This window comes from Spodoptera frugiperda, chromosome 27 (assembly GCF_023101765.2).
Source record: "Spodoptera frugiperda isolate SF20-4 chromosome 27, AGI-APGP_CSIRO_Sfru_2.0, whole genome shotgun sequence".
Taxonomy (NCBI): Eukaryota; Metazoa; Arthropoda; class Insecta; order Lepidoptera; family Noctuidae; genus Spodoptera; species Spodoptera frugiperda.
This window is the reverse complement of record NC_064238.1, coordinates 12,543,946-12,560,476: the sequence shown is the minus strand read 5'-3', so window position 1 is coordinate 12,560,476 and position 16,531 is coordinate 12,543,946. Positions and strand designations below refer to the sequence as shown.

At 33.9% G+C, this 16,531-nt stretch overlaps 1 protein-coding gene across 1 annotated transcript in view; it reads right to left on the bottom strand.

Annotated features, from left to right (window-relative positions):
* The window catches only part of LOC118263727 (proton-coupled amino acid transporter-like protein pathetic), a 72,359-nt gene extending 57,012 nt beyond the window's left edge, over positions 1–15,347 (bottom strand). The window contains exon 1 of the mRNA XM_050705591.1: positions 15,152–15,347. The gene's annotated coding sequence lies outside the window, so the exon portion shown is untranslated. The remainder of the gene's footprint in view (positions 1–15,151) is intronic.
* Between the last annotated feature and the right edge of the window lie 1,184 nt (positions 15,348–16,531).

Here is a 16,531-nt window from a genome sequence, read left to right as displayed (position 1 = left end):
CGTGTGTAGACAAAATATTTATATAGAGAACATACTAAATTAATTATAACGTTTTTTCGTTTTACACGATTACATGATTTAAGGAAAATCCTTATTTAATGTGTAATCGTTCATCAAACCAGGTTTATACAAACGTTGCCCCTGTGTCGTAAGTACGTTTACAAACATACAATTTCACATACACAAGACACCCAGACCCGAAACAAACAAACAAACAACAACAGCCGGTTGCCCAGCCACCGCCGCAACCGCGAAGTAAAATTTCTGTATAATATATAAATTGCATCCCAGGAAAGGAAAAGATGGAGAGGACATTTTTGATAAGATTCTTTTTAAAATATCGACTACTGCTACATAAGACGTAATAGAAAACGCTATCGTCTATAATCCGACAAATAACAGGTATTCAAACACCACTATTACCTATACACATGCCACTATTCCATTTCCCGTGTTATCACTAACAAAGCCAGTAATCTCATTCTCTCAAAGAATCTAGTCTTACGATCACTCAACTAAGTTATTTATTACTTTACAATGAAGGTACTTATTGTAAAGATTAAAGGACATAATTCACATTACAAGTACCGCTCCAACTCAGCAATTCAATTGTCATTTAAAATTGAACTTTAAATCGTATGCCGAATGATATATTTTATAATGTCAATACAAAAATGCCGATGGTGGGTGACCAGCGCATGGTCCTCTTGAGTTGTAAGTGAGACGCCCGCGCGCTTCCAGCGTACGGACCGCATATAGAAAGCGTGTTAGCTACTTGCTTAATAATCGCGCGAAACAACGTCGCATCGCCCGCCGTCGGCGCGTCAACTACAAGCTTGCACCTCGCGGGCAACGCGCCGTAAGCATGCTGGCAGCTAGCGGCAACTACAAGCCTTGTTAAATATGTTTTGACCTAAATAAAGAACACTCACACTTCATTACCACTTTGATTTGCCCACGAGGCATGCAATTGTAAAACCTAATCAGTTGAGTGTTAGTCTAACCGCCGTACTCAGAATCATTTAATAGTTACTTAACCCCGTCCTTAGCAATTGTTTTCGGAACAAAATTAAGTAATCATTAAATGTCTCTGAGTGCGGTAGTAAATCTAAATGTTTCAAGTGTTTGATGCGATTGGAAAAGGTGATTGAGCAACAATTGTATGGGTTTGTTTATTTCAGAAGGCCTAGACTAAAGAGTAACAGTGGTACAGTAGCTCTACTGTTCACAAGTCATCCAATCTAACTTTTTATTACTTTCCTTAGCAAACAAAATATCATTAACATTCTACCCAAAGGGTTGCCTGAAGGAACTGAAAGTCTTTGTTCCTTTCTTTTTAGTACAATATAATATATTTAGATATTATCGTCGACTGTGCAAATACGAATTCTCAAGTTTTTCTGACACATCACCAGAAACTAAGTCTCGATGGAGCGGCTGGTGGTGCAAGAAAAAGTCGAGGGCAAAGAACTCCTGGACGGACACTATAAAGACCGTGACTCACTCAGTCATATATTATGCTACATGGTGACGTATTGCAGGAAGATCACATAATTACGATGTACGACGGGCGTCATGACCACAACCGCTCTATCAAGAGCGTATGATTAAGAAGAAGAATAATAATACCTATTTTTTTTGTACTTTCGTGAAATATATTGAATTAATTAATTATTATTTTTAAAGTTTTAAGTGTTAGCTGGGCATCGTTTAAGGAGTCCATACGCATTCATGACATTACGCGATACACGATACAGTAAGTCCTTGCTGTAAAACTAGTCGATTTATCCCGACAAACAGTTACATCGGTTAGCCGTTAAACAGAATATTATTTAATTTCAGCCATGATCGTTCCAGGGCAGGGTAAAGGCCTCCTTACCCTTCTTCCACTCATGTTTTTACATAACTTAATCATAATAAGTCATAATAATTCTAACATTTGAAAGTAACGATCGAAGAACACGAGTAGTACGAGTACATTATTTACAACAAAAGTGGCATTATGAACCCAATTAGTTACATAATGGTTGAACCTGAATCGTTAATGAAAGTGGTACATACATCGCCTATAAGTGGGTAATTCCAGTGGATTATCATGTCAAGTATGTGACATGACGTCATATGAATCGACGTCATCTGGCCAGTGACGTCAAGAGAGACAGTTGCTATGTCTACTAAGACCACTTACTATATGCTTATTTTAGTTAATTAGTGTAATTTCACACGCGTTTTTCGCCCATTATTTTAAACTTTGTGATGTATGTAGGTACTTTATGTACTTAAAAACGTGTGCAGGCTATTAATGTAATAAAATGTCTCATATATTAGTCTCTGAAGGGATATTTTAAGCTACTTTACTTAAGTAGTGCATAAAGCATACAGTTTTATAAGAAAGTCTAAAAAAAATCTAAATTCCATGTCGCATTAAAAATTTTGATTTCAAAAAACCAAAAAATTAAAACTCGTTTCGTAACGAAAAACTTGTTCTAAAATATTGTTCAGACAATATTAATTGACTTCACGGTTGGCGCGGTGGCTGGACAACAGGCTACCGTGCAACGTGTAGCAGGGTCAATTCCCGCAGGGAGCGACTCTTTGTGTAATCTACAAATTATTGTTCCGGGTCTGGGTGTCATGTGTATGTAAAATTGTATGTTTGTAAAGGCACCCACGACATAGGTTAAAACCCCAGAAGTGGTTTTTTTGGGAAGGGTAGTGTTAGGTGTTTTGGGTAGGGTAGTGTTAGGGAAGGGATTTTTTTATAATTGTTTTTTAAATTATTTAAAAAATATCATCATCGTCATGATGCATCTTTACTGCACATCAAAAACCACAATTATCTCATTCACCAGTACCCATCTCAATAACAAATCCGCGGTAGAAAAAATAAATCACAGCCCGGCCTTCACCGTTGAAGCAAAACGATCATGGATTGTGAATCGACCTTAAATCTTTAAACGAACCATAAACGTGTTTACTGAGCCCGTAATGGAGTCTCATCTCTTTGACAATGGCTGAATGCATGCAATGGCTTTGTGGGCCATAAAATTGACTAGCTCGTTGATAGGAAGGTCGATGTGAATCATTATTGTCTATAGATTCTGCTAACGGTTTCACCCGCATTCCCAGGATACAAAATTACCCCATATGTTGTTTTACACGATATGTAGCAGATTTCATCCAAATCTGTGTTTTGTCGTGCCTTTTGAGTGAAAACGTGAAACACCAGTATAGTTAAATGTATTAAGTATGTAATATAGTTTTCAACTACAAATATGAAATGCCAATAATGTTGTATGTCTGTATAGATATAATGCGGTGAACTACCAGAATTATACCATCAATCATCTATTCTAAGATAAAATAAATAATATTTGTATTAAATTTCAATAATGGTATCTTTTACTGGATCATCCGTGTAGTATGATTCTGTTATAAAAGACAAGTATTCGTATTAGGTATTTTGAACTCGGAAAAGCCAATACTAATTTGGTTGACCGAGGTCATGGTCGCGGTTTGTCAAGGTTTCGAAGTAGATGTATGACTGTGACAGATAGATGGTTCATAATTATGACGTGACGTCCTTCAATGTTTGAGTAACCTTTGTTTATTTAACCGTGTTTTTTTAAAGTTTACCTTATTTTGACTAAATAATAACAATATATGAAAATCTGTTCGTTAGTGTCACTAAATTTGAGGAGGTCCAGGGAAGGTTTGAAAGGTAAGAAAAGAAATGTTTGGGGCAGTACGAAGTTTGCCGGGTCTGTCAGTCTCTATATATAAAAATCAAATGCTATTCGTTAGTCTCGCTAAAACTCGAGATGGGCTGGAGCGATTAAGCAAATTTTCGTCTTGGATTATTTGTGAGAATATTTTTGAGGCGGTACGAAGTTTGGCGGTTCAGCTAACTAGTAATAATATAAAAGAGAGTACTTTGAGTAATGTTTCCAATAGGCTGGACTACGGACTCATAAATCCTATGATGGAGTTTCCGTTGGACATGGGTGACGCCATATATTATTATATGGCTTATTAGGACCAGTTCCATAAAAAAACTTTGGTAAATTATTTTTAAACTAGTTTTTATGAACTTCTCTATTTATGCATCAAAGGTTAATTTTAATGTTTGACCATTGTGACCTTAGCTTATGTAAAATAAAGGCTATATATACATCTAGACCTTTGAAGACATCCCTATATAAGGTGTTGTAAAATTATCTGCCACGACTTTGGTGGGAAGTAGTGTTATTTAATTAAATCCGTGGCAGATAATTTTGAAACACCTTATATGTAAAAGTAGGTATATGTTTAGGTATATTTATGTCAATACCGAATATTTTAACGGTATTTCCTAAAACTGTTCTAGGCTGATTTTTAAATTAATATTCTTTAGTATTATTTTGTAATGTGGGTGTATCGACAAAATTAGATATTTTGCAAAGTCCTTTACATAATACATGGTTTTTATTGTCATTTTTTTATGTTTTTAAGTAGACTGACTAAATTTACAGCATTAAGGCTGCATTAATTTATGATAATTTAATTTGTTTATGCTCATTGACTTTTTAATGAAGTATTTTTATTTAAGATTATCTTTTTTAGCTAAAGGAAACCGTTAGATTATTTTGAAATATTGTCTGAAACTTAATTTGTGGCTTATGAACGCAACACAATGCCTTACGCACCTTTGTGAAGTATTTTTAATCCATGTTTTTTTCTCTTCCCTTCTTTATTTTTGGTTTAATGGAAGCTACGCATTTTTGTTAATTATTTTCTTATTATATAACTAGCAAACCTTTTCTCCTGATTTTTTCCTCCGGCGAACTCCTTTTCTCTTGATTTTTTCCAGAATTTTTGCCATAAACCTCATGGAGCTCGAGACCTTTCTAACGAATGTAAAATCGTCCAAATTGTTTCGTGCCTTCTGGAGTCATAGCGTCAGGTAGGAAAACCCGACTAGGGATTGCAATCCGGTATCATTTTCAATCCGGCCGGATTTCACCGGATTGATGCTATTCCGGCCGGATCCGGACGGATCCGGCCGGATTTTAAAGTTACTTAGGGCTTAGTATTTAGTGGTTTTTAGTTTTGATAATAATGTATAAAAGAAAATAAAATACGTATTTATGGAAAATAAAATCACTTTTAATTATTTTTTCGGTATTAATTGTAATTTTTGGTACTATTTGTACTAAATCAAATTATGAAACTATTTTTAATAATAAAGTAATCAGTCTGACTCTCACTTATTGATGTACCCATTTATGTAAGTATCTGAAAGTACTTAAGTAATAATAATACTATTAAACTCTTATTAATAATCTACACAGTTATATAACAAAACAGTCTTTTAAATTTGTACTTATAAAATCAACAACTTCAGTTCATAATCCTAAGAAACAAAACAAGAAGCATTTATCTTTTGCAATGCAAAATTCAAATGAAAATTATTTTGTGCCTGAAAAAACGATCTAAGAAAACAAATAGTGTTTATTGTACTGTCTCCTAGTCTGCTTCTGATGGCACTACAAATATAACCTGCGGCAAAAAAGGCGCTTTCTGCCTCAACACTGGTTGGCCAAATCGCCATCAAGTAACTGTAGATCAGCGAAATGTGTTTTCCTTTTACTCCTACTTCATACGCAGTCATTTCTTTTTTAAGTATTTTCTCATAATCTGTTTCTTTTTCGATCACGTTCGCGTATTTTTTGCTTTACCGGATCCGCCACCGGATCCGGCGCCGACTCGCCGGATCCGGTAGGTCCAAAAACACGCCGGATCCGCCGGATTACCGGATCCGCCGGACCGGATTGCAATCCCTAAACCCGACTTATTTTTATGAAATACATAGATATAGTTTAAGTAAAACCAATCTTTAGACTTTTATTTCAACAGAAACTTATTCTAAACATAGTTAACGTTTTGGTGAGCTTCATCGTTGAATGTTGTATCACGTGTCTGGCCTATATCCACCATACACATCCAATGCAAATAGTTGGATTTGTACACGCCGCGCCGCTCCGTATATTTTTAGCACATTGTTTATTTGTCCCTTGTATTTGTTTTAACACTGTTCATAGAACAAAAGTTTTATTGTTATCTATTTTAAGGCACTATGGTTGTTTATTATAGTATTTCTTTTTTGTAATGTTGACTATAGGGCTTCGGTTCCTAATAGTATTTTTTTAAGCGTTGCTCCACACTTGTATTTTCTCCTATGTCCTGGGTGTCAGTGGTATCTGAATAATCTTAGAAAGTACAAATAATTTGGAAAAATTCACCCTCTTAAAACCTCCGGGCAACCACAGCACATCATGAAAAAGATTTCAATTCAAAATCTTTAGATTAAGATCGATTTTTGACATAAGTTCTATAGAATTTCTGTCAAAAATGAAGATCGATACAAAGATTTTAGATTAAGATCGGTAATTGAAACGATTACAGTTGTTTAAACAAAATTCGTCGTGATCGTGAATCAAATTGCAAGAAGTACCTACATCTGGTGACATCAGACAACAAAATGTCCATTTTTATCCTTATTCGAACGAGAAAGTAACAAAAGGGAATTAACACAACGTCAGTTGGTAACCTCAAATGTAAATAACTTTACCTCAAGACAAACCAAGGTTTGAATCACCTTTTCCTCGATTTCCTATTTAGTATGTATTCATTGTCACCACCAATGTCGCCGAAACATCCAAAATAGAGCCTTGACGAGTCGCTTAAAGAAAATTATTATAATGCCAAACTGAGGAACTATGAATGAAAATGGAGCTCAAATGCTTCTTTTCATTTAGGCAAAGATTTTCTTTTCAAATCGTCCAATGACTTTTCCCACCTTGAGCGAGGCGAGAAGTAGTGTCCCACTTTTACTGGCTAAAAAACAACCCGTTCCTACTCCTGCTTTTCGAGCCGGAGCCCCGGTAAACCCGCTAGTCCGCAGCTCCGAATCAAGCTCATATGCTTAAAAGGATCTTGAAGACATTGAGAAGTGTTTACGTGGAATTTTGTTATCCTTATATGACCTAATTTTAATGAAGGTTAATATTATCGCATAAGGTAAAATTTTGGCATTTACCGCATATTATTTAAGTTCGGTTAATTTCCTTGAGTTACGGTTACTTGAGGTAGTTTTACATAAACATTTCAGTTAGTAGTTGGTACAGTTTTGAATTGAAATGTTTTTAATGATTACTTAAACTATTCCTTAGTAACGATTTTGTTCCGAAAACCACTGCTTAGGACTGAGTAACCATTTAATTACTCTGTGTACGGCGGTTAGTTTTAGTTTGAGATAGTTTTTATAAAAATGCATAATTTTAAGATTGAAATGGAACTCTTAATGATGCTTGTTTACATTCAGCTAAACTACCTATTTTCATTACATAAAGTTTGCAATGCTCTTTTAACTCTACTGCCGGACTCAGAGTCGTTCAATGGTTACTTAACCAGGACTTTTCTTTTTTGAGGGGGGAAAATCATCCAATGACTTCTTCCACCTTGGGTGAGGCGGGACTTAACCAGGACTGGGTTATCAATTGTTTGCGTTGCTAAGGAATAGTTATTAATAATCATTAAATGGCTCACAGTACGGCCATTAATATTGATCCTTGAAAACCGTGAAATTGAAATTCGACAGTCGAATATTTTCTTTTATAGCAGAATATTGCAGTGTCATACTGTCTTACTATTTTAATTTAAGACTCAAATTGCAATAACCATTACTCAATTTACTCGTACCGTTTTCGTACATTATGACGTGTATTTTAATCAGAATTCTATTTTGCAACACATCAAGTATAAACAAATATTTGGCCTGCACTTTTTCCTTTACATTGACATTGTATCATTAAGCCTTGTTCCACTTAAATAAGGTTAGCAGTGACGTGGTACATTCAATTAATGCGTATAAGTGGTTCTTCATTGATTGCCATTTATTAAATTGATTTTTATTTAAAAGTAATAATTTAAGGTAATGAGAATTGAAGGTAGCTTATGACTATTTTGATGAAGGTCTGTTTTGTATGGCATGGACTAATAAAATTATTTATTTGTTGATGACTGCTAATAAGATTTTGGCCTCTAAGCGTTATTGGAATCAACATTTTGCTACATGAAATTACCACTTAGGTACGTTGGTTAATATTAGCAAGTGATTTTGTTTGTTACAATTAGCTATTTTTGTTTGTTATACTTTGCTACCTCACTTGTGATACACATGATGAATTTTATTCCCGAAAGAATTCATTCTGTATAGTCTCTTTTCTGCATAAAATCACTTATAGTTTTTGCATTAAGATTCTTGTAGGTCATTGTACTATAGGTATACTTGTTCACTTCCTGATTAAAAGTTTAATTTAGTTTCAGTTAGCTATATCTGGTTTAAAAATAATATGTAGGTAGATTTTGGTAAGTTTCATGTAGCCTTCTAAAAATAATAGGTAGGTAAGTTATGACTTATGAATCATATTTCCACATCTATGCGTTAAATACTTTAATTGATATTTTATACGCGTTAGGAACTAATTGCTTTAAAACTATGTAATATCTTAACTTTGTTTTAATATTATTATCAGTACAAGACAAGTATGGTATTGTTTTCTTTGACAAATATAATGATTATAGTTATTGAAAACAAAACTGTCTCGAGTGTTTTGTTTGATTATTTGATACATAGTAGATATCTATGTGTGCATTTGATATAAAGTTATTTTCCCCATGCATGCTCGCCACCTACTACATGGGACTTACAACATAAAATGTGAAAAGTTGATATACATTGTACAATGAAATTACATGCCATAATGTACACCTCTGCCTATCCCTTCGGGGATAAAAAGCGTGACGATATCCCTTATGAATTGCCAGTTGCCATATATACTCATATTTAAGGTACAATTTAACTAGTAATTTGGTCGATTAACAATTTACTGTTTTTTTTGTAGGTATACAGGTGCCACATTTTATTTCTTAGAAAAATAGGTGTTAAATTGTGTAGATCTTTTGAGGTAAAGCATTTTTTTTATTACTTTTTCCCTAAAACGATTGTTATAAGGTTTTTCCTTAAATAGGTAATATTTGATCTAATGATAAATGATAAATAGGTACAGTCAATATTATGAACTAATAACGTTTTGTATGATTTGCTCAGAAATGATTTGCATACGTTAATATTGAGATAACTTAAATAGTATTGTGGTGTTTGGTACTATTGTAGCTGTATGTATGTAAAGTTATTATAGCACTGGCTTCGCTTAGCGTGATCACGGGCTATGTGACTAAAAAATAATTCCAAAATAAAATAATGCAATTTTTTGCACAATTTAGTCAGCACACAATATGAATTTTAGGACAAATGTTTTGTTCCAATTTTTTGAAATAAAAATATCCTAAGTTATTCTTTAGTACATGAGCTACCTGCCAAAATTTTATTTTTTGGATATAATTTTTTCAATCCAAAGATAGAGAGATTTTTTAAATTTTTAGACTAGATTTTTTAAGTCTTAAAGTCATTTCAAAAGCATTATAATTAGCAATATATTTTTTAATAGGAACAAAGAAATGATAGACAATACCATGTAAGTCCACCGTTATGTACCATCATAATTTTGAACTTTTAAATAAATAAAAGAAAGCTAAACAAAAATCAAGTTTCTAAGGAAAACGAGAGTCATTTGAGATGCAATTTTATATTAAAAACATAAAACGTATTTACTTATAGACTGTGCATTGAAAACTGTTTATAAATACAGGATCAAGGCAGTTTCTGCTATTGGCATGCCTTGACTTTAACATAAAAATTACAATAAAGGAAACAAGCTATGTAAGATACAACTAGTTTTTATAAAGGGCTTTATAGGTAATCGAGGACAATATAGTGTATGGAATGTGAATAAATAACTGTAGGATATGCGTTTAAATGTCCTCTTCTAGACGCAAATACTTAGTAATTCGTACTTAGGACTTACATTATGACGATGACTTCGTAAGACAAACAGTTGTTTTGACTTGACTGCACGGTTGGCGCGGTGGCTAGGCAACTGGCTGCCGTGTAACGTGTAGCGGGTTCGATCTCTTTGTGTCCACAAATTTTATTGTTGTTTCGGGTCTGGGTGTCATGTGTATGTGAACTTGTATGTTTGTAAACGCACCCACGACATAAGAGAAAATCCTAGTGCGGGGCAACGTTTTATATATAAAAAAAAGTTTTTAGCTTTACCTTTACATAAGTTCTCAGTTATTTCATATTGAAGGAAAAGCAAATTGAGTAAATTCCATTTTTTTTTAAATATAATTGTGACATTGACAACTCATCATCAAGTGAAACCTCAATGACGTTAATCTCGAAATGACAAGGAAAGACATAAACCGCATTTTATTTAAAGTGCAACTAATATTCTTCTACTATATTACAAATTTAATATAAAAACAATTGATGCGTCAATAACGTCACGTCTGAAATGACAAGGACAGAAATAAATTATTCTAAATTCAAATTAAAACTTTTTAACCTCAATTTAATTATATTTTGTATGATTTTGTGGTCAGTTAGTAATGAGTCGCATTTAAAAGTAGGTTTGTATGACAAACTCTGTCTAACCTTTTGGAGGAAGGAATGGCTTGATGTTATGTTATATAGATACAATCATCATATAGATACAATATGACAAGCATGACTGTACGGTTAACGTGGTGGCTGGGGAACCGGCGCTACGTGTAGCGAGTTCGATTCCCGCATGGAGCAACTCTTTGTGTGATCCACAAATTGTTGTTACGGGTCTGGGTGTCATGTGTATGTGAATTTGTATGTTTTTAAACGCACCTACGACACAAGACCTAGATGACCAAGAAGAAAAGTCAAGTGTGGGGAAACGTTAAAAAAAAAACAGCTGTTCAATGCATTAACCAAAACATAAATCCATACAAAGTTAAATATGAATATTTTTTGCTCAAAAACGAATACATTTGTTTGGGTAAACTAACCGTGTAATTTGAAAATTTTTCACACAAAGTTTGAATGAATACAATGTATCTATTTTCTAGAAACAACGAATTTGCAATTCACATCAGTTCATTAGAGGAAATTGTATCGTAAAGTTTCTTTGTGTTTCAAAGTCAATGTATGAAGTAAATAATACCATAAAAATACTCATTGAAATTTTACAACGTGTTAAGTATATTTTATTTAAGTTCGACGAAGCATTTCGCGAATATTTGCGGATGGCTAGCACGGATAGCTTGTCGCCTGACCAGTGTGCATGCACCGCGCGCGCCAGCAAAAGTCATCAGACCACCACAGATAGGACAGTTGGGCTAATGCCCGACCCGCAGATGCGGACTACATAGCTGGCTATCAGGGCCCCGGCTCGAAGAGCCAGAGTAGGAATGGGGTGGTTTTTAGTCAGAAAGAGTCTGACATCCCCTTTTGCATCACTCTAGGCTGGAGAAGACATTGGATGAACCCCCTCCCAAAAAAGGTTTATTATGTTATCATCGAAATTTTAATTAGAAGCGTGTGATCTTTAAATTAAGGTTGAATTTGCTGTGCCCATACAATACATACTCAAGATTTTATTACGATGGTATTATACAATACGTATTGTATAATTACATATAATAAATGGATAATAATGGTAAATATTTAATAGAGGAAGTTATATTAATTGAAAATCATAACATAGCATTTATCATAGCTCATTTCCCCTGTAATGTTATTAATCCCATGTGACAGTAGTGGGTGGGAGTAGGTGTGTATCAATGCTTATCCCCTGTCTGAACTAAGAGTAGGTGTGTATCAATACGGTACTTATCCTCTGTCTCAAATAAGCCTACGGTTGGCAGTTGACATAAATCAAACACGTACAGCCTCGCTTATCCTATTTTTCCAGTACATTTTCGAGCAATTGTATTGTGAACAAAGTTATGTAATAAATATTTTGTTTGTTTTGTATTTACATAAAACTTATTTTTGTTTCACGAGACAGTTAGTCTGTCTTATGTAATAAAAATATTGATGTGTTATTTATTAACTAAAATTAAATTTGCGCACTTGAACATACTGAACACTGCTCTACTAGTTTCCTGTCCCAGAGGGACTTTTTCTCACAAGCAGTGTCCGTAAACGCGGCGACGTCGCGCAGCAGTGGGTTAATCAAGCTAATTTTAATTCAAAATTTCTAACTTTAAGAATGTTTCTGTCAATTACAGGCTCATCACATTACATTGCTACCGAAAACACAATTTGAGCGTACAGAGACAGTTAGTAGTTTTTTTTAAGAGGGAAAATCATCAATTTAATTTCTTTTACCGGTCTGGTTCTGGTCGGGCGGCGAGCTACCCTTGTCCGCAGACCCACACACAGTTAGCAGCTGTGTGACCTTTTGTATGTACAATCACACGCAGTTGGAATCACTCTTACGAATACGTACGAAATTCAATTTGTGTCAGCCTTGTTTAATATCTTTCTTAAATTAAATTTAAAATTATTTATCAACCACCTTTATATTTATGAAGTACACAATAGTATTCATCTATTACGGTATTGGCAGAACTATAGTAATTGTGATTGGTTACACCGACACTTGTAGCACCGGCCTTGAGTGGAGGGCATTGGACGAGAACGCAATCATTCTGCTCTGGTACTTGGCTTTTGCAGTGCCACCATTTTATTTGTAGTTGGTAGTAGTAGTACATTCATTTGTTGTTATAAATTTTTAAGTTTGTTTGTTGTGATGTCTGTCAATCACGCTGTCTGTCTGTCGCCCTTACGGGTTTACCGCACCCGGCACGTCTCGACCCATCGCTGTATTTGCGGTAGGTCCCGCCAAGTTTGCGGTCCTTGGAGGTACCCCTCCCCCTAGTTGCGCGCGTGGTACACTACGCCAATGAATCTCTTGCCTTACCTACGACATAGTACCAATATAGCAAAAATTTTAATGTGACTAGACCAAAACGAGATATATAGCTGAGGAGTTTGTTAGTTTGTTTGTTTGAACACGCTAATCTCCGGAACTACTGGTCCGATTTAAATAATTTATTTTTGTGTTGGGTACTGCATTTATTGGGGAAGAGGCTATAAAATATCACGCTATGACCAATGGGAGCCAAGCAAAGCGGATGAAACCGCGCGTAAGTAGCTAGTCTAATATAAAATTTAAATATTGCAGTTTATTTCTTTAAAAAATGGTTTCAGTAAGAACATGATCTGTTGTGACACAGTTTGCATACTCAGTGAGCAATGAGATCAACAGTTCAGGGCAACTCTGATCACGTCTGAATAGATTTAAATCCTCTTTTATTCCGTCTATGGATAAAAAAGATTTTAACTTTTTATAATGTATTTTCTTGAGATATTTTATTTAACTTTGAAAGAAGAGTAACGGTTGTCGTATTTTTTATGGTAGGCATAAGTTGGTAAACTACCCGACGGATCACCTGATGGTGAGCAATCGCTGCCGCCTATGGACACTCGAAACACCAGGGGCGTTGTAATTGCGTTGTCAGCCTTTTCTGGGTTAGCAATTTAAGAGTTGTTGGGGAATCTAGGATTGGAAAGATTGGTGATAAATGTTTTCGATTCTTTGCATATAATATAATTGGTAAATTACTATTTGATAAATTAAATGGAAAAAAGTGGTGGTTGCTGGCGTAGTGGTTGCAAATGCGATAGCTAAGCAAGAGACGGGTGTGATTATCGGTTGTGCTAAGTTCTATTTAGGCATTTTTCGTAAAAAGTCACATTAGAACTTTGCCGTTGGTACGTTTCGAACACACCCTTATGCATGAAAAGTGGGCGTCTTAAACCTTTGGGCCACCACGACGCTACGGTAAAAGTAAATATTTCTATCCAATTACATGAAAACGTGCTTCTACCGGTCTAACCGAGATTTGTAGCAGATGTAACAATTATAGGCTTATTTACTGTTTTTCTTAAACTAAGTCAAAGATAAACTTAGCAACTTTGTTTTGGTATAAAATAAAACAGCTGATTTGGTTGACGATGAGTTTAAACGTTGACAAGATGGTCAGATAATCTGATTAAAGTCGCAGAGCTGCTTCGCTTGCAACCACCCTATCTGGAAGTCATTGGGGGAGGTTTATGTTCAGCAGTGGATGTCTTATGACTGATAAATAATGCTAATGCTAATATAAAACACAATATTTAAGAGATTCAGGGTTTGATTCTTAGGTTAGGCATTACCTACTGAAGATGTTTCGTTAAACATTGTAAAAGTAAGAAATTATTTCCAAGTTCCAATGCTAGTAAGAAATTATATTATAAATGTTGACCATTCTTTCTGAATTCCACAAATTCTACCTACTCAATTTAAGTTATTAAATCAAATTCAGTTGAGTTTATTGACCTTTGTGGCAGATTAAAAAAATACTGCTAAAGATGTATTCAGAAAAAAAACTCCGATGATGCAATAAATTTTTAGTCACATTATATTTTTTTTATTAATAAAATACTACTACTGCTGTCATTATATTTGTCATTATTGCATAATTTTTTTCATTTTAAAATTATAATAACGACTCAGATGAGAAGAATTTCTTCGACGCTTAATTATTGTATTTTTTTATCTTTCTATAATATATAAGATAAATTTTTAATTTTGGCTTAGTTTTTAAATAACCTATATATTATATATTATGTTTAAGCATATTCATAAATAAAAATTAAGAGATATGAAATTATAACCATTTAAATACTCTTGAATGACATAATAACTGTTTATTTACATGTTAAAATGTAAAATTCACATCATTAAAACTATTAATTGGTCGTCCAATTATCCTGCAACTGTATTTCATAATTATTTTAATCATAACGTTAATCATTCGCTACGATAAATTCTATTAAATGTAATATTTATTTTTAATTAACTATAAATTATTGGCGTACACTAATAAAGTAATCTTTAGTTTACATTATCCAATAATAATAATAAAAAAATAACGAAACGAAACGCATTGTGAGGAGGTTTCTGTCTCTGGAGCCCTAATCGCCGGTAGCTTGGACCATGCTCCCGCTACTGGTCGGCTCCTATTTTTAAATTTTTAAATGTCATTCAATTTTCTATTTTAGTGAGATGGAATTTTCGAGAATATTAAATAAGTATATGGAATAATAATTAAAAAAAATACTCACATCCAAAAAAAAATAAAACCAGATAGGTAACTCACAAAAAAGTCACTCAGTCAAGAAACTCAAGTTCACTCACTTCGAAAAAAAAAAATCAAAAAATAAATATATATTTAAAAATGATTTTCTGAGCGCGAAATTTCCGCGACACGCGTCCAAACACGGTGTTCATAAATTATACATTAACGCTATGTCTAGTATAGAGGCTGTATTATGTGCTGCGCAAGGCTTTATGAAAGGGAATGCGCACGCGACGATCGCGGACGGAAGTTATTTGTTTACATCTAAATGCGAAGGGTAACTGTATTGGCTGGTTTTTATTTTAGCACAGGTCTACTGATCAGTTAAATATTGTTTTATTTTAGCATAACTTTAATGAGCGGTGAAATATTGTTTTTCTTGTGAATTTCAGGTTAACTATTAATTCTTTCATTTGTGATTACAAATGAGTGTCAAAGTTTCAAAATCACACAGTTTTCCATTAGATATGATATATGAGACTATATATAAAACAATATAAGAAGAATAAGCTAACCCACAATCAGCAAGCGTGGTTATTAATGTTCAAACCTTCTCCGTGCGAGTAGAGGCCTTCGGTCAGCAGTGGCCTCTTATAGACTGTTGATGATGATTTGGAAAAACAATAACAAAAACTTTAAATAAAATCTGAAAAGTAAAAAATAAAATCTGAAAAGTAAAAAGTAAAAAACTGTCCCGACTGTTGCACTCAATTATGTTTCGCATAAGATTATTATGTTTTGTGTATTGATTATGAAATTATTTAATTTTGTGGTAATAGCATTGCTATCTACACTTTTAGACTAAGCTTGTTTTTTACTTTTCAGATTTTATTTAAAGTTTTTTTTACGCAGTCGGGTTTTTTAATTTTTTAAATTTATTTATTTTTATTTAACACTTTTAAGTTAGTTATAATACGGCTATGTGTTTCTCACGATTTCACCCGCGACACGAAACGACAGTTCAGAAACCGCTAGTCAATCGCGTCGCGTAGTACCTAAAGAACCTAATTGCACATAGTATTTTTTTTTCTATATGTCAGTGATATACCATTTTGGAATCCTCATGATGAGCTCTTTAATTTGATACCCATATTGTAGCAAATAAAATTTTTTTTTTTTTTTACTTCTATCTAGGGCGCCTCACGGCCGCCATGTTGGTTTTTGTTTTACGTCACATATCTAAGAACACTTGGGTAATTAAGACGAATCCAACGATGCCCTGATTGTCGAAATCCAACAAGCCGTTTCGAAGAAATGAGGTAATAAAGAATATTAGGCTCATACATACAAGATACGCGCGAAAAACATAACCCTTCCTTGGCAGTCGGGTAAAAACACAGGATAAAAAAAAATACAGTAAATTGTA